We start from the raw sequence: 19002 nt of genomic DNA on the forward strand, positions 1-19002 counted from the left end.
TTTGAGTTGGAGGTGTATATACCATACACTCAGTGAGCTCCCCAATAACTGACGTAGTACTGGAAGCAGCAGCTCGTGTCCATCACTTATCAGTCAATTGAGTAACTGTTCCAACGATTGGGGGCAGTGAAGTTCTGTCCCCATGAGAAAATGGTGACAGTGGTAGAATCAGTGTGACACCCCATGCCCGACTGACAAACATGGCTCCAATTAGGAATTTTATATCTTAATACAATAATACCAGCAGGTTTGAACTCTGCTATTTTTTCAGATATATATATTTTTTTCTTTTTTTGCTTACAAAGTTTTTTTTGCCCTTAATAGCTTATTCTAATTTTTTTTTCTTATTATCTCTTATGTATTTTCATTTGGGATAATCACTTTATGGGTTAAACCTTCTGGGACTCCACAACCAGCTGCGTTTCTTTGATTTCAGTCACAGCTGCTGTGCCTTAAATACTGACATGGTGTCGTGCATAGGGTTATTTAGCCATCTACAGTCTCCATATTGTGGGTATTTTTTGCGCATCTATGGGTTCATGGGTTTAACCCATTTATTAAGAGTACATATCAATGTTCTGTTTTCTCATGAATCTTTGTTTATATGACATTTTTCTGCCAGTATTATATACTAATATACTGCCATTTGGATTTTTGTGAACTTCTGTGGAGGTAGGTTATTGATTTATCAAGGACATAACCAACTATTGAACCTGTTTTTTGTTTTTTTTATGTTTTTATCAGTTTGTCTTGTTGCACGTGATTTGTTGTTATTTACATTAATAAAGTTCAAATGTTATATATTTTCCTGGGAGTTCCCTATTTCTTAGCATGCATCTTTTTCTCTTCTATTTTATCCATTGCTATGCAGCATGCTTTAGGAGAACACCTTCAGTTCAATTATGAATTAGTGGTGCCCTCTGTTTCTTAAGTCTTGCAAACCCCATGCCCGGCCGTCAGGGCCGCCATCAGGGCTTTACTGCCCTGACTGGCATATGGGGCCCGATGAGCAGCGGGCCCCATCTCTCATTTTCATCGGGCCCCAGCGGCAGACGCAGATGCAGGTTCAGTTAAACTCTATTGCCATGCGGGCCCGCACGGCAATAGTTAAAAGCCGCCAGCTGATAGGAGGCTGGCAGCTGATGTCAGAGCGCACGTCGTTTGGGCGGCAGGATTGGAGACACATGGACCATGACTCTCCATCTTGCCCCATCTGCAGGATGTAGACACATGGTGCAGTATCATGGGGCAGGATGGAGACAGATGGTGCAGAATCAAGGGCAGGCTGGAGACATGGGGCAGGAACAGGGGGCAGGATGGAGACAGATGGTGTCGGATCATGGGGCAGGATGGAGAAAGATGGAGCAGGACCATCGGGTAGGATGGAGACAGGTGGGGCAGGATAGAGACAGATGGGGAGGAACATGAGGCAGAATGGGGATAGATGGAGCAGGATGGAGAAAGATGGGACAGGAACATCGAGCAGGATGGAGACAGATGGGGCAGGAACATATGGCAGGATAGAGACAGATGGGGCAGGATGGAGACAGATTGGACAGGATGGAGACAGATGGGGCAGGATCATGGTGCAAGATGGAGACAGATGGGGAAGGAACATGGGGCAGGATGGAGACAAATGGCGCAGCATGGAGACAGATGGAGCAGGAACATAGGGAAGGATAAAGACAGGATGGGTCAGGAAAATGGGGCAGGATGGAGACAAATGGGGCAGGATGGAGACAGATGGTGCCGGATCATGGGGAAAAATGAAGACAGATGGGGCAGGATGGAAGCAGAAGGGGCAGGATGGAGACAGATGGGGCAGGAACATTGAGCAGGATGGAGACAGATTTGGAAGGAACATGGGGAAGGATGGAGACATGGGGCAGGATGGAGACAGATGGTGCCAGATCATGGGGCGGGATGGAGACAGATGGGGCAGGAACATGAGGCAGGATGGAAACAGATTTGGCAGGAACATATGGCAGGATGGAGACATGGGGAGGATGGAGACAGATGGGGCAGAATAGAAACAGATGGGGCAGGATGGAGACAGATGGGGAAGGATGGAAACAGATTTGGTAGGAACATATGGCAGGATGGAGACATGGGGGAAGATGGAGACAGATGGGGCAGGAATATGGAGGAGGATGGAAACAGATGGGGCAGGAAAATGGGGCAGGATGGAGACAGATGGGGCAGGACCATGGGGAAGGATGGAGACAGATGGGGCAGAATGTAAACGTGGGGCAGGATAGAAATAGATGGGGCAGCATGGAGACAGATGTGGCAGGAACATGGGACAGGATGGAGACAGATGGGGCATGAACATGGGGCAGGATGGAGACAGATGGGGCAGGAACATTTTGCAGGATGGAGTCAGATGGGGCAGGATGAGGACAGATGGGGCAGGATGGAGACATATGAGGCAGGATGGAGACAAATGGGGCAGGATGGAGCCATAGGGCAGGATGGAGACATATGGGGCAGGATGGAAACAGATGGGGCAGAAACATGGGGCAGGATGGAAACAGATGGGGCAGGAACATGGGGTAGGATGGAAACAGATGGGGTAGGAAAATGGGGCAGAATTGAGACAGATGGGGCAGGATGGAGAATGATCAGGCAGGAACGTTGGGCAGGATGGAGACAGATGGTGCAGGATGGAAACAGATTTGGCAGGAACATATGGCAGGATGGAGATATGGGGGAGGATGGAGACAGATGGGGCAGGAACAAGGGGCAGGATGGAAACAGATGGGGCAGGATAGAAACAGATGGGGCAGGATAGAAACAGATGGGGCAGGAAAATGGGGCAGGATGGAAACAGATGGAGCAGGAATATGGGGCAGGATGGAGACAGATGAGGCAAGAACTTGGGGCAGGATGGAAACAGAGGGGGTAGGAACATGGGGCAGAATGGAAACATATGGGGCATAAACATGGGGCAGGACGGAGACAGATGGGGCAGGAACATGGGGCAGGATGGAGACATGGGGCAGGATGGAGGCAGATTGGACAGGATGGAGAAAGATGGGGCAGGAACATGGGGCAGGATGGAGACAGATGGTGCCGGATCATGGGGAAGGATGGAGACATGGGCCAGGATGGAGACAGATTGGGCAGGATGGAAACAGATGGGGAAGGAACAAGGGGCAGGATGGAAACGTGGGGCAGGAACATAGGTCAGGATGGAAATAGATGGGGCATGAACATGGGGCAGGATGGAGACAGATGGGGCAGGAACATATTGCAGGACGGAGTCAGATGGGGCAGGATGAGGACAGATGGGGCAGGATGGAGACATATGAGGCAGGATGGAGACAAATGGGGCAGGATGGAGCCATATGGGGCAGGATGGAAACAGATGGGGCAGAAACATGGGGCAGGATGGAAACAGATGGGGCAGGAACATGGGGTAGGATGGAAACAGATGGGGTAGGAAAATGGGGCAGAATTGAGACAGATGGGGCAGGATGGAGAATGATCAGGCAGGAACGTTGGGCAGGATGGAGACAGATGGTGCAGGATGGAAACAGATTTGGCAGGAACATATGGCAGGATGGAGATATGGGGGAGGATGGAGACAGATGGGGCAGGAACAAGGGGCAGGATGGAAACAGATGGGGCAGGATAGAAACAGATGGGGCAGGATAGAAACAGATGGGGCAGGAAAATGGGGCAGGATGGAAACAGATGGAGCAGGAATATGGGGCAGGATGGAGACAGATGAGGCAAGAACTTGGGGCAGGATGGAAACAGAGGGGGTAGGAACATGGGGCAGAATGGAAACATATGGGGCATAAACATGGGGCAGGACGGAGACAGATGGGGCAGGAACATGGGGCAGGATGGAGACATGGGGCAGGATGGAGGCAGATTGGACAGGATGGAGAAAGATGGGGCAGGAACATGGGGCAGGATGGAGACAGATGGTGCCGGATCATGGGGAAGGATGGAGACATGGGCCAGGATGGAGACAGATTGGGCAGGATGGAAACAGATGGGGAAGGAACAAGGGGCAGGATGGAAACGTGGGGCAGGAACATAGGTCAGGATGGAAATAGATGAGGCAGGATGGAGAAAGATGCTGCAGGAACATGGGGCAGGATGAAGACATATGGCGCATGAACATGGGGCAGGATGGAGAGAGATGGTGCCGGATCACGGGGCAGGATGGAGACATGGGGCAGGATGGAAACAGATGGGGCAGAAATATGGGGCAGAATGGAAACAGATGTGGCATGAAAATGGGGCAGGATGGAGACAGATGGAGCGGGACCATGGGGCAGGATAAAGACAGATAGTGCCGGATCATAAGGAAGGATGGAAACAGATTGGACAGGATGAAGAAAGATGGGGCAGGATCATCGGGAAGAACAGAGACAGATGGGCAATAACATATGGCAGGATGGAGACAGAAGGGGCAGGATGGAAACAGATAGGGCAAGAACATGGGGCAGGATAGAGACAGATGGGGCGGGAACATGGGACAAGATGGAAAGAGATGGAGCAGGAATATGGGGCAGGATGGAGACAGATGAGGAAAGAACTTGGGGCAGGATGGAAACAGATGGGATAGGAACATGGGGCAGAATGGAGACAGATGATGCCGGATCATGGGGAAAGATGGAGACATGGGGCAGGATGGAGGCAGATTGGACAGGATGGAGAAAGATGGGGCAGGAACATGGGGCAGGATGGAAACGTGGGGCATGAACATAGGTCAGGATGGAAATAGATGGGGCAGGATGGAGAACGACACGGCAGTAACATGGGGCAGGATGAAGACAGATGGGGCAGGAACATCAGCCAGGATGGAGACAGATGGTGCCGGATCATGGGGAAAGATGGAGACATGGGGCAGGATGGAGGCAGATTGGACAGAATGGATAAAGATGGGGCAGGAACATGGGCAGGATGGAGTCAGATAGGACAGGAACATATGGCAGGATGGAGACAGATAGGACAGGCAGGATTAGGACAGATGAGGCAGGATGGAGACAGATGGGGCAGGAACACATGGCAGGATGGAGACAGATGGGGCAGGATGGAATCAGATGGGGAAGGAACATTCAGGCAAGATGGAGACAAAGGGCAGGATGGAAACAGATGGGGAAGGAACATTGGGCAGGCTGGAGACAAATGGGGCAGGATGGAAACAGATGGGGCAGGAACATGGGGCAAGATAGAAGCAGATGGGGCAGGAACATGGAGCAGGATGGAGACAGATGGGGCAGGAACATGGGGCAGGATGGAGACAGATGGGGCAGGAACATGGGGCAGGATGGAGACAGATTGGGCAGGATGGAAACAGATGGGCAGGAACATGGGGCAAGATGGAAACAGATGGGGCAGGAACATGGGGCAGGATAGAGACAGATGGGGCAAGAACATGGGGCAGGATGTAAACATGTGGGGCAGGAACATGGGGCAGGAACATGGGGCAGGATGGAAATAGATGGGGCAGGATAGAAATAGATGTGGCATGAAAATGGGGCAGGATGGAGACAGATGGAGCAGGAACATGGGGCAGGATGGAGACAGATAGTGCCGGATCATAAGGAAGGATGGAAACAGATTGAACAGGATGAAGAAAGATGAGGCAGGATCATCGGGCAGAACAGAGACAGATGGGCAATAACATATGGCAGGATGGAGACAGAAGGGGCAGGATGGAAACAGATGGGGTGGAACATGGGGCAGGATGCAGACAGATGGTGCCAGATTATGGGGAAGGATGGAGACATGGGCCAGGATTAAGACAGATTGGGCAGGATGGAGAAAGATGAGGCAGGATCATCGGGCAGGATGGAGAAAGATGAGGCAGGATCAAGACAGATGGGGCAGGAACATTGGGGCAAGATGGAGCCATGGGGCAGGAACATTGGGCAGGATGGAGACAGATGGGGCAGGAACATGGGGCAGGATGGAGACAGATGTTGCAGGAACATGGGACAGGATGGAGACAGATGGTGCCAGATCATGGAGACATGGGCCAGGATGGAGACAGATGTGGCAGGAACATGGGTCAGGATGGAGGCAGATGGGTCAGGAACATGGGGCAGAATCATGGGGCAGAATGGAGACAGATGGGGCAGGATGGAGAAAGATGGGGCAGGAACATTGGGCAAATTGGAGACAGATGGGTCAGGAACATATGGCATGATGGAGACAGATGGGGCAGGATGGAGACAGATGGGGCAAGAACATGGAGCAGGATGGAAACAGATGGGGAAGGAACATGGGGCAGGATGGAAATAGATGGTGCAGTATGGAGACAGATGAGGCAGGAACATGGGGCAGGATGCAGACATATGGGGCATGAACATGGGGCAGGATGGAGACAGATGGGGCAGGAACATTTTGCAGGATGGAGTCAGATGGGGCAGGATGAGGACAGATGGGGCAGGATGGAGACATATGAGGCAGGATGGAGACAAATGGGGCAGGATGGAGCCATAGGGCAGGATGGAGACATATGGGGCAGGATGGAAACAGATGGGGCAGAAACATGGGGCAGGATGGAAACAGATGGGGCAGGAACATGGGGTAGGATGGAAACAGATGGGGTAGGAAAATGGGGCAGAATTGAGACAGATGGGGCAGGATGGAGAATGATCAGGCAGGAACGTTGGGCAGGATGGAGACAGATGGTGCAGGATGGAAACAGATTTGGCAGGAACATATGGCAGGATGGAGATATGGGGGAGGATGGAGACAGATGGGGCAGGAACAAGGGGCAGGATGGAAACAGATGGGGCAGGATAGAAACAGATGGGGCAGGATAGAAACAGATGGGGCAGGAAAATGGGGCAGGATGGAAACAGATGGAGCAGGAATATGGGGCAGGATGGAGACAGATGAGGCAAGAACTTGGGGCAGGATGGAAACAGAGGGGGTAGGAACATGGGGCAGAATGGAAACATATGGGGCATAAACATGGGGCAGGACGGAGACAGATGGGGCAGGAACATGGGGCAGGATGGAGACATGGGGCAGGATGGAGGCAGATTGGACAGGATGGAGAAAGATGGGGCAGGAACATGGGGCAGGATGGAGACAGATGGTGCCGGATCATGGGGAAGGATGGAGACATGGGCCAGGATGGAGACAGATTGGGCAGGATGGAAACAGATGGGGAAGGAACAAGGGGCAGGATGGAAACGTGGGGCAGGAACATAGGTCAGGATGGAAATAGATGAGGCAGGATGGAGAAAGATGCTGCAGGAACATGGGGCAGGATGAAGACATATGGCGCATGAACATGGGGCAGGATGGAGAGAGATGGTGCCGGATCACGGGGCAGGATGGAGACATGGGGCAGGATGGAAACAGATGGGGCAGAAATATGGGGCAGAATGGAAACAGATGTGGCATGAAAATGGGGCAGGATGGAGACAGATGGAGCGGGACCATGGGGCAGGATAAAGACAGATAGTGCCGGATCATAAGGAAGGATGGAAACAGATTGGACAGGATGAAGAAAGATGGGGCAGGATCATCGGGAAGAACAGAGACAGATGGGCAATAACATATGGCAGGATGGAGACAGAAGGGGCAGGATGGAAACAGATAGGGCAAGAACATGGGGCAGGATAGAGACAGATGGGGCGGGAACATGGGACAAGATGGAAAGAGATGGAGCAGGAATATGGGGCAGGATGGAGACAGATGAGGAAAGAACTTGGGGCAGGATGGAAACAGATGGGATAGGAACATGGGGCAGAATGGAGACAGATGATGCCGGATCATGGGGAAAGATGGAGACATGGGGCAGGATGGAGGCAGATTGGACAGGATGGAGAAAGATGGGGCAGGAACATGGGGCAGGATGGAAACGTGGGGCATGAACATAGGTCAGGATGGAAATAGATGGGGCAGGATGGAGAACGACACGGCAGTAACATGGGGCAGGATGAAGACAGATGGGGCAGGAACATCAGCCAGGATGGAGACAGATGGTGCCGGATCATGGGGAAAGATGGAGACATGGGGCAGGATGGAGGCAGATTGGACAGAATGGATAAAGATGGGGCAGGAACATGGGCAGGATGGAGTCAGATAGGACAGGAACATATGGCAGGATGGAGACAGATAGGACAGGCAGGATTAGGACAGATGAGGCAGGATGGAGACAGATGGGGCAGGAACACATGGCAGGATGGAGACAGATGGGGCAGGATGGAATCAGATGGGGAAGGAACATTCAGGCAAGATGGAGACAAAGGGCAGGATGGAAACACATGGGGAAGGAACATTGGGCAGGCTGGAGACAAATGGGGCAGGATGGAAACAGATGGGGCAGGAACATGGGGCAAGATAGAAGCAGATGGGGCAGGAACATGGAGCAGGATGGAGACAGATGGGGCAGGAACATGGGGCAGGATGGAGACAGATGGGGCAGGAACATGGGGCAGGATGGAGACAGATTGGGCAGGATGGAAACAGATGGGCAGGAACATGGGGCAAGATGGAAACAGATGGGGCAGGAACATGGGGCAGGATAGAGACAGATGGGGCAAGAACATGGGGCAGGATGTAAACATGTGGGGCAGGAAAATGGGGCAGGATGGAAATAGATGGGGCAGGATAGAAATAGATGTGGCATGAAAATGGGGCAGGATGGAGACAGATGGAGCAGGAACATGGGGCAGGATGGAGACAGATAGTGCCGGATCATAAGGAAGGATGGAAACAGATTGAACAGGATGAAGAAAGATGAGGCAGGATCATCGGGCAGAACAGAGACAGATGGGCAATAACATATGGCAGGATGGAGACAGAAGGGGCAGGATGGAAACAGATGGGGTGGAACATGGGGCAGGATGCAGACAGATGGTGCCAGATTATGGGGAAGGATGGAGACATGGGCCAGGATTAAGACAGATTGGGCAGGATGGAGAAAGATGAGGCAGGATCATCGGGCAGGATGGAGAAAGATGAGGCAGGATCAAGACAGATGGGGCAGGAACATTGGGGCAAGATGGAGCCATGGGGCAGGAACATTGGGCAGGATGGAGACAGATGGGGCAGGAACATGGGGCAGGATGGAGACAGATGTTGCAGGAACATGGGACAGGATGGAGACAGATGGTGCCAGATCATGGAGACATGGGCCAGGATGGAGACAGATGTGGCAGGAACATGGGTCAGGATGGAGGCAGATGGGTCAGGAACATGGGGCAGAATCATGGGGCAGAATGGAGACAGATGGGGCAGGATGGAGAAAGATGGGGCAGGAACATTGGGCAAATTGGAGACAGATGGGTCAGGAACATATGGCATGATGGAGACAGATGGGGCAGGATGGAGACAGATGGGGCAAGAACATGGAGCAGGATGGAAACAGATGGGGAAGGAACATGGGGCAGGATGGAAACGTGGGGCAGGAACATGGAGCAGGATGGAAATAGATGGTGCAGTATGGAGACAGATGAGGCAGGAACATGGGGCAGGATGCAGACATATGGGGCATGAACATGGGGCAGGATGGAGACAGATGGGGCAGGAACATTTTGCAGGATGGAGTCAGATGGGGCAGGATGAGGACAGATGGGGCAGGATGGAGACATATGAGGCAGGATGGAGACAAATGGGGCAGGATGGAGCCATAGGGCAGGATGGAGACATATGGGGCAGGATGGAAACAGATGGGGCAGAAACATGGGGCAGGATGGAAACAGATGGGGCAGGAACATGGGGTAGGATGGAAACAGATGGGGTAGGAAAATGGGGCAGAATTGAGACAGATGGGGCAGGATGGAGAATGATCAGGCAGGAACGTTGGGCAGGATGGAGACAGATGGTGCAGGATGGAAACAGATTTGGCAGGAACATATGGCAGGATGGAGATATGGGGGAGGATGGAGACAGATGGGGCAGGAACAAGGGGCAGGATGGAAACAGATGGGGCAGGATAGAAACAGATGGGGCAGGATAGAAACAGATGGGGCAGGAAAATGGGGCAGGATGGAAACAGATGGAGCAGGAATATGGGGCAGGATGGAGACAGATGAGGCAAGAACTTGGGGCAGGATGGAAACAGAGGGGGTAGGAACATGGGGCAGAATGGAAACATATGGGGCATAAACATGGGGCAGGACGGAGACAGATGGGGCAGGAACATGGGGCAGGATGGAGACATGGGGCAGGATGGAGACAGATGAGGCAGGAACATGGGGCAGGATGCAGACATATGGGGCATGAACATGGGGCAGGATGGAGACAGATGGGGCAGGAACATTTTGCAGGATTGAGACAGATGGTGTCGGATCATTGGGAAAGATGGAGACAGATGGGGCAGAATGGAGGCAGATGGGGCAGGAACATGGGGCAGGATGGAGACAGATTGGACAGGATGGAGTCAGGTGGGGCAGGATGAGGACTGATGGGGCAGGAACATTGGGGCAGGATGGAGACAAATGGGGCAGGATGGAGACAGATGGTGTAGGAACATTGAGCAGGATGGAAACAAGGGGCAGGATGGAAATAGATTTGGAAGGACCATGGGGCAGAATGGAGACATGGGGCAAGATGAAGACAGATGGGGCAGGAACATGGGGCAGGATGGATACAGATGGGGCAGTAACATGGGGCAGGATGGAAACAGATGGGGCAGGAACATTGGGCAGGATGGAAACAGATCGGGTAGGAAAATGGGGCAGAATGGAGACATATGGGGCAGGATAAAAACAGATGAGGCAGGATGGAGACAGATGGAGCAGGAACATGAGGCAGGATGGAGACAGATGGGGCAGGAACATGGGGCAGGATGGAGACAGATGGTGCCGGATAATGGGGAAGGATGGAGAACGATGGGGCTGGATCATCGGGCAGGACAGAGACAGATGGGCAAGAACATATGGCAGGATGGAGACAGATGGGGCAGGAACATGGGGCAGGATGGAGACAGATGGTGCCGGATCATAGGGAAAGATGGAGACATGGGCCAGGATGGAGACAGATGGGGCAGGAACATCAGACAGGATGGAGTCAGATGGGGCAGAATGGAGACAGATGGGTCAGGAATATGGGGCAGGATGGAAACAGATGTGGTAGGAAAACGGGGCAGGATGGAAACAGATGGGGCAGGAACATGGGGCAGGATGGAGACAGATGGTGCCGGATAATGGGGAAGGATGGAAAATGATGGGGCTGGATCATCGGGCAGGACAGAGACAGATGGGCAAGAACATATGGCAGTATGGAGACAGATGGGGCAGGATGGAGATTGATGGGGCCGGAACATTGGGCAGGATGGAGACAGATGGAGCCGGAACATGGGGCAGGATGGAGACAGATGGGGCAAGAACTTGGGACAGGATGGAAACAGATGGGGAAGGAAAATGGGGCAGGATGGAGACAGATAGGGCAGGACCATGGGGTAGGATGGAGACAGATGGTGCCGGTTCATGGGGAAGGATGGAGACATGGGCCAGGATGGAGACAGATTTGGCAGGATGGAGAAAGATGGGGCAGGAACATCGGGCAGGATGGAGACAGATGGTGCTAGATCATGGGGAAGGATGGAAACAGATGGGAAGGAACATGGGGCAGGATGGAAACATGTGGGGCAAGAACATGGGCCAGGATTGAGACAGATTGGGCAGGATGGAGACAGATGGGGCAGGAACATCTGGCAGGATGGAGACAGATGGGCAGGAACATTGGGCAGGATGGAGACAGATGGGGCAGGATGGAGACAGATGGGGAAGGAACATGGGGCAGGATGGAAACAGATGGGGAAGGAACGTGGGGCAAGATGGAGACAGATGGGGCAAGAACATGGGGCAGGATGGAAACAGATGGGGCAGGAACATGGGGCAGGATGGAAGTAGATTGGGGCAGGATGGAGACTGATGCGGCAGGAACATGGGGCAGGATGGAGACAGATGGTGGAGATCATGGGGAAGGATGGAGACATGGTCCAGGATGGAGACAGATTTGGCAGGATGGAGAAAGATGGGGCAGGAACATCGGGCAGGATGGAGACAGATGGTGCTAGATCATGGGGAAGGATGGAAACAGATGGGAAGGAACATGGGGCAGGATGGAAACATGTGGGGCAAGAACATGGGGCAGGATGGAAACAGATGGGGCAGATCATGGGGAAGGATGGAGACATGGGCTAGGATGGAGACAGATGGGGCAGGATGGAGGCAGATGGGGCAGGAACATGGGGCAGGATGGAGACCGATTGGGCATGATGGAAACAGATGTGGCAGGAACATCAGGCAGGATGGAGACAGATGGGGTAGGAACATTGGGCATGGTGGAGACAGAAGGGGTAGGAACATAGGGCAGGATGGAGACATGGTGCAGTATTATGGGGCAGAATGGAGATATGGTTCAGGATGCAGACAGGTGGTGCAGGATCATGGGCAGGTGGGAAGTAGATGGGACAAGATTGAGTTAGATGGATCAGGAACATGGGGAAGGATGGAGACAAATTGGGCAGGAACATGGGGCAGGATGGAGACAGATGGGGCAGGATGGGACATCACATGGGGAGAATGGATACTCATGAGGGTAGGATGGGAGAACATATGGATGGAGCCATGAATGAGAAACAAGGTGGTCAGGATGGGGGATTTTATTACCCTAGGGTTTAATTAAGGGATATTATTACTGCAGTCATGTATTTTATTTTTTGAGGATACTGTTTTCAATGGGGGGTCCTGTTACTGTGCAAAGCGACACTTTGTCGCCTTTTTTCGTCATCTATTGTAGTTTAAAAGTTGGGAAAAGATTAAGTAATGTGTTCTGCAAGCGGTGCTCTAGATCAGGGGTCCCCAACCACTGGTCCACGGCCCAGGATCGGCCCTTTGGGGTTCTTTTACCGGTCCGCGGCGCTGCTGCAGACCTGCACTAAACACTGACAGTGTGCTGTGCTCTGCGGCGGCTCAGAGCACACTGCAGGTGCATGCATTATCATCGGAACGGTCGTGCATACGCACGCAGCGTTCATCACATCTGAATGCTGTGACGCACGTGTGGCTGCAGGCAGGAACGCGCTGACACTTATGTGGGCAGGAAGCGTGCACTCTGATTTCCCACCCGTGGCCATAGTAACGCTGCAGCCGCAGCCCAACTGGAGCAGCAGGGAATGAAGAGAGGAAGGCCGGCGTCACACTAGCGTGTTTTACGGACGTATGAGGCGCGCAGAAAATACACATTGCACACGGTACAATGATTCTCGATGGCCCAGCTCCTATCTGGCGTATTTTACGCATCCGTATTATACGGTCTTGTACGGCCGTAGAAAATCGCAGCATGCTGCGTTTGTCAGCGTATTGCGCAAAAAAATCGCCAATGAAAGTCAATGGGGGCAAGAAAAATACGGATTACACACGGACCAACAGTGTGAGTTGCGAGAAATACGCAGCGATGTTATATAGAAAAGCCGGTAATTCAGTTCGGTGTACAGTAAAATCACACTGACAGGTTAGAATAGAATAGCTGGCACAACCTCAGATGAACTCGAGCGTGGGAATTTTTCTGAATATTTTCTCACGCTCGGGTTCATCTGAGGTTATGCCAGCAGGGGGCGCAGCACCGCAAGTCTAGGTAGCTACGTTCCCCTGCTTTCCATTCATTCCCCTGATTTTACAGTCAGGAGCACAGCTGCATTAGCAGGCTCCTGGCTGTAAAAATATATAACCCCTTCAGATGGATTTACAGTGTGGGACAAGACTGAACGACGGAAGGTATGGGATATTGTGGATTTTTTATTTTAACTTTGTTTCAGGTGACAAGGGTCTTCAATTGGATTGAGAGTATAATAAACTATTAAAACACCATGTGTCTTTATTTCAATAAAATACTTTTTTCATAATGCATGTGTTTTATTAACCATTCACTACTATTGGATTATTAATAGATAGGTGTCTTATTGACGCCTCTCCATTATTAATCTGGCTTAATGTCACCTTACAATAGCAAGGTGACATTAACCCTTTATTACCCCATATCCCACCGCTACACGGGAGTGGGAAAAGAGAGGCTAAGTGCCAGAATAGGTGCATCTTCCAAATGTGCCTTTTCTGGGGTGGCTGGGGGCAGATATTTTTAGCCAGGGGGGGGTCCTATAACCATGGTACCTCCCTAGGCTATTAATATCTGCCCTCAGTCACTGGCTTTCCCACTCTGGCGGAGAAAATTGCGTGGGAGCCCACGCCAGTTTTCTGCGATTTAACCCTTTATTTTAACAGATAGAGCCCCCAAATTTTGCACACACACACTTGGAACATTAGTAGTGAGGAATATGTTAAAAAAGAAGGGATATGAAAAGGTTTACTGTATGTAAACCATGTCTCATATCCTGTCGGGTTTGGGAAGGAGATAGCAAATGCCGGCAATAGAATTACCGGCTTTTCTGCTATCTAGCGCTGTATGAAATATATATATATATATAAATATATATATGTGTGTGTGTCTCACTGAAACATATATATATAGACTGTATATATGTTTTAACGAATATTTGAGCCCATAGATCCACTGTATGTCCGTTTTGCAAGCCGGCGAGAAAATCCCACTGTATGGATGCCATACGGATTACATACGGAGGATGACATGCGCAAAATACGCTGCCACACCCTGCCTACGGATGACATACGGATCACTATTTTGGGAACATTTTTGCGTATTACAGCCATAAAAAACGGACCGTATTTTCATACGCCTAGTGTGACGCCGGCCGAAGAGAGGTTTTTTTTTGTCGTGTGTGTATATATATAACTCATTACTTTGTGGGCCATCACTCTATATATGGGGGATTACATGTGTGGGGCCATCATTATAAAAGGGGGATTACTGGTGTGGGGCCATCATACTATATATAGGTGATTACAGGTGTGGGGATATCATTATATATAATAATGTTTATTTTTATATAGCGCTAACATATTCCGCAGTGCTGTAGAGTTTGCACACATTATCATCTCTGTCCCCGAAGGGGCTCACATTCTAGAATCCCACATATGTTTTTGGAATGTCGGAGGAAACCGGAGTACCTGGAGGAAACCAACGCAACATACAAACTCCTTGCAGATGTTGTCCTTGGTGGGATTTGAACCCAGGACCCTAGCGCTGCAAGGCTACAGTGCTATCCACTGAGCCACTGCTGCCCAATACATATGGGGGATTACAGGTGTGGGGCCATCATGCTATATATGGGGGATTCCAGGTGCGGGGCAATCATACTATATATGGGTGATTACAGGTGTGGGGCCATCATTACATATGGGGAATTACAGGTATGGGGCCATCATTATATATGGGTGATTACAGGAGTGGGGCCATCATTATATATGGGGATTACAGGTGTGGGGCCTTCATTATATATGGGGATTACAGGTGTGGGGTCATCATACTGTATATGGGGGATTACAGGTGTGGGGCCATCATACTATAAATGGGGGATTATATTTGTGGAGCAATCACTATATATTCGGGATTATATGTGTGGGGCCATCATGCTATATATGGGTGATTATGTGTGTGGGACTTTCATACTATACATGGGGGTTTACAGGTGGAACTATCACACTATAGACATGTCAAAATTAAATGATTATTATGCACTAAATTACAACTCCGCCCATAACACTGCCCCATATGACCAAAGCCCCACCCCTGCCACACCTCCACCCCGCTGGGCCATGGAAGAATGATCTTGCTTAAAGCCAGTCCCTGGTGCAAAAAAGATTGAGGACCACTGCTCTAGATAACCGTGTTATTTCCTGCAGAGACGAGCCCTGGCTGTAAGAAGTGATGGCAGACTGTGCTGGATGAAGATGAAAATCGAATATGAAGGACTTCACCTAGATATGTCACTGGTGAGTCAGTGTGTTACCTGTATACTGACACTATACACTGTATACTATATAAAGATGTCCTGTGTACAATGTCACTAGTGATCACTGTATTACCTGTGCATGGACCCTATATACAGAGCTCTTGTGTATAACGTCACTGGTGATCACTGTATTGCCTGTACACTGACACTATATACAGAGCTCCTGTGTATAATGTCACTGATGATCACTGTATTACCTGTACATGGACACTGCATACTAAGTACAGATCTCCTGAGTATAATGGCAATTATGGTAATATTAGTATTGTGTTTTTTTTAATTAATGATCAGTATTGTAGTATTCTGTCACTATATGGTGGCAATATGTGATCTGGTCATGGTGGGGTTGTATTTATTCCTTGTACGTGGTATTATTCGGTCACTGTGGTGGTAATATATGGTCTGGTCATGGTGCGGTGGTATTTTTCCCATGTATGTGGTATTATTGGTCATTTTAAACATTGGAAAATAAACCTAAACTGTATTGGATATTTTAACAAATGATTAATAGGATAGAGTAGAGTAGCATAAGAGTCTGCCTTGTTGTGGTGGCGGATTATAAAATCTTTTGGCCAAAACAAAAGCTCCTGGCTATGTATGTGATCTGGTGATGGGAACTATTAACGAGTGGTGAGGACGTGGTGCAGAAATGGCGTTTTTCCAAGAGAGGGTGGTGGGACTGTGGACAGCTCGCGGGTGGAGGCGGGGGCTTGGTTGGAGCCTGGGCAGAGTCTCAAGGGGGCCCTGAAAATTTTGCCAGTATGGGGCCCTGAAATTCCTTGTGGCAGCCCTGCCGGCTGTTATCCTTGACAGGGATTTACCAGTGTTCTGATATATAACTTATGTGTATGGCCAGCTTAAGTCATCTGCTAGATAACAAAGGAAAGGGTCAGAAAGAAGTGAACCTTTGTGTGCTCTGCAAGAGTTCTTCCAAGACTGCTTCAGGACACAAGCAGAATATAAACTTACCCATATTGTTTGTTCAATGCTAGCATTAGTGCTTCTTTAGTTCAGGTGGAAGCTCCATTTATCAAGACACCGGATCCCCAAACCACCATTTCCCTTCATATGGTCAAATGGTGTTGTAGGGTTTGTCTGGAATTTTAAGATGGCTTTCTAGAACAAGAAGTTGGTATAAAATGAGAGCTACTCATTGATCAGTTATTAAAATCCCCACCGTGCTCTGGTGATCTCACACTTGTTGTCATGGGGTTACCGCAACAGAGAGAAGCCAGAAGACCGCAGCGTCTGATTGCACCTACTCCTGTTGTTAATTTCTTTTGTCAGAACAGTGGTTAAATCGGCCTTGTTGGGAGTTCTCGGAGTCTGAGTTTGATTGGCCACTCCCATCCCCTTTATAATTTGGGTCCTGATTCAAACCCATGTCAGAGCTAGCTTATTGCTGCATGGCTTGGAGGAGGTGTTTATATGAGGAGTTTGGAGGAAATATCTGTGACTGTTGCGTGGGTTTGTATGTGTGAAAATTCCCTTCCCTCCTCTTACTTTGGTTTTGCCCCCATCATTCACTCCCCGATGCATTCCTCTGTTATATGTGAGTGAATATTTGTATGCCTGGCATTTTCAGTTACCCTTGTTTGTCGGGTTGGTGTACTGCGGTGAATGACGGCTCCCCTCTTCCCTAGCTGGGGGAAGGGTACAGACGGAGGACAAATACAGGAGATAAGGAAAGGGTGGTGGGTCCTGGCATCTTCACCTTCAGAACTATCCTGGGAATATGGTGAGCCAAGATGCTTCTTTGTGTTAGGGACAGGGAAGAAGCGCCTGGTCCCGGGTCACCTGACAAATGAGTCGTAACACTTTGTGATCAATCACTAACGTCAGTGATGACGCATGTATGGTACCTAAACTGTAGAGTACCTTAGAAATGTGCATTTGGGGACGTGATTACAATAAATAACGTCTTTGATGATTTAAATGAATATTGCATTCTTGTAGTGCACCGAAGTAAAATTAGCCCAATTTATTAAAATGTGCATGCTTAGTACTCTGTAGCAGAGAGTCAAATCTATGAAATCTATGCTAGGGAATAGATTTATAAAGCATTTTACACTAATTTCTGGTGTAAATTTGTTGAAGCGCAGGAACTTTTTTCTAATTTAAAAAAAAGTTGCTAATTATCCCTTCAGAGAGGAAGAGGACTAGAACTCTAGTGCCACCTATTGGAAGTAGCAATCCTAACAGTCAATGATGACCCTTTAACGAGCCTTGTCACATGACTTAGGATAAAAGCCAAACCAGAATCTCAATTTGCAGACACTGTGTTTCGGGGTACTGCCCCTCGTCAGTGCAAAGTGGAGATCTGGTTTGGCTGATTGAGAGGCATCTGACTGGGATCCAAGAAGTATCATTTCTCCTTGCGGAGAGTGACATGTTAAGCATGTCGAGGTGAGGAGACTTAAAGCTGCAATGCTCCTCTGGGAAATATGCAAATTGTCTCTTTAGAGAGGAAGAGGACTAGAACTCTAGTGCCACCTATTGGAAGTAGCAATCCTAACAGTCAATGTCGACCCTTTAATGAGCCCAAGTCATGTGACAAGGCTCGTTAAAGGGTTAACATTGACTGTTAGGATTGCTACTTCCAAAAGGTGGCACTAGAGTTCTAGTCCTCTTCCTCTCTGAAGAGACAATTTGCATATTTCCCAGAGGAGCATTGCAGCTTTAAGTCTCCTCACCTCGACATGCTTATCATGTCACTCTCCACAAGAAGAAATTATACTTCTTGGATCCCACCAAAAAGTAGCAAATTTTTGTGCAAATGAAGCACGTGTTTGTAGTTGTTACTTTTTCCGCTGGTAATAAGGGTTCTCCCTAAATTTCCCCCATATATTTACTGATAATCTTAAACAGTCAAACAGGGAGAAATGTGGTAAAACATGGTCGCTCATTGATGTTGAAGAGGCTATTCGGGACTTTGGCTTTTTTTTTGGCTAAGAAATTAATGAGGTATTCCCATCTCCAAGATCCTATCTCTCTGTAGAAGGTGTAACAATAGTAATATAAAAATACCTCCAATTAGAAATGTAGTATATATATATATATATATATATATATATATATATATTTGCAGAGCATTGCAGGACCTTAGGTATCCATGGTTACGTCCACTAGCAACTAGCTAA

The sequence above is a fragment of the Ranitomeya variabilis genome, chromosome 2 (assembly GCF_051348905.1).
Source record: "Ranitomeya variabilis isolate aRanVar5 chromosome 2, aRanVar5.hap1, whole genome shotgun sequence".
In the NCBI taxonomy this organism is placed as follows: domain Eukaryota; kingdom Metazoa; phylum Chordata; class Amphibia; order Anura; family Dendrobatidae; genus Ranitomeya; species Ranitomeya variabilis.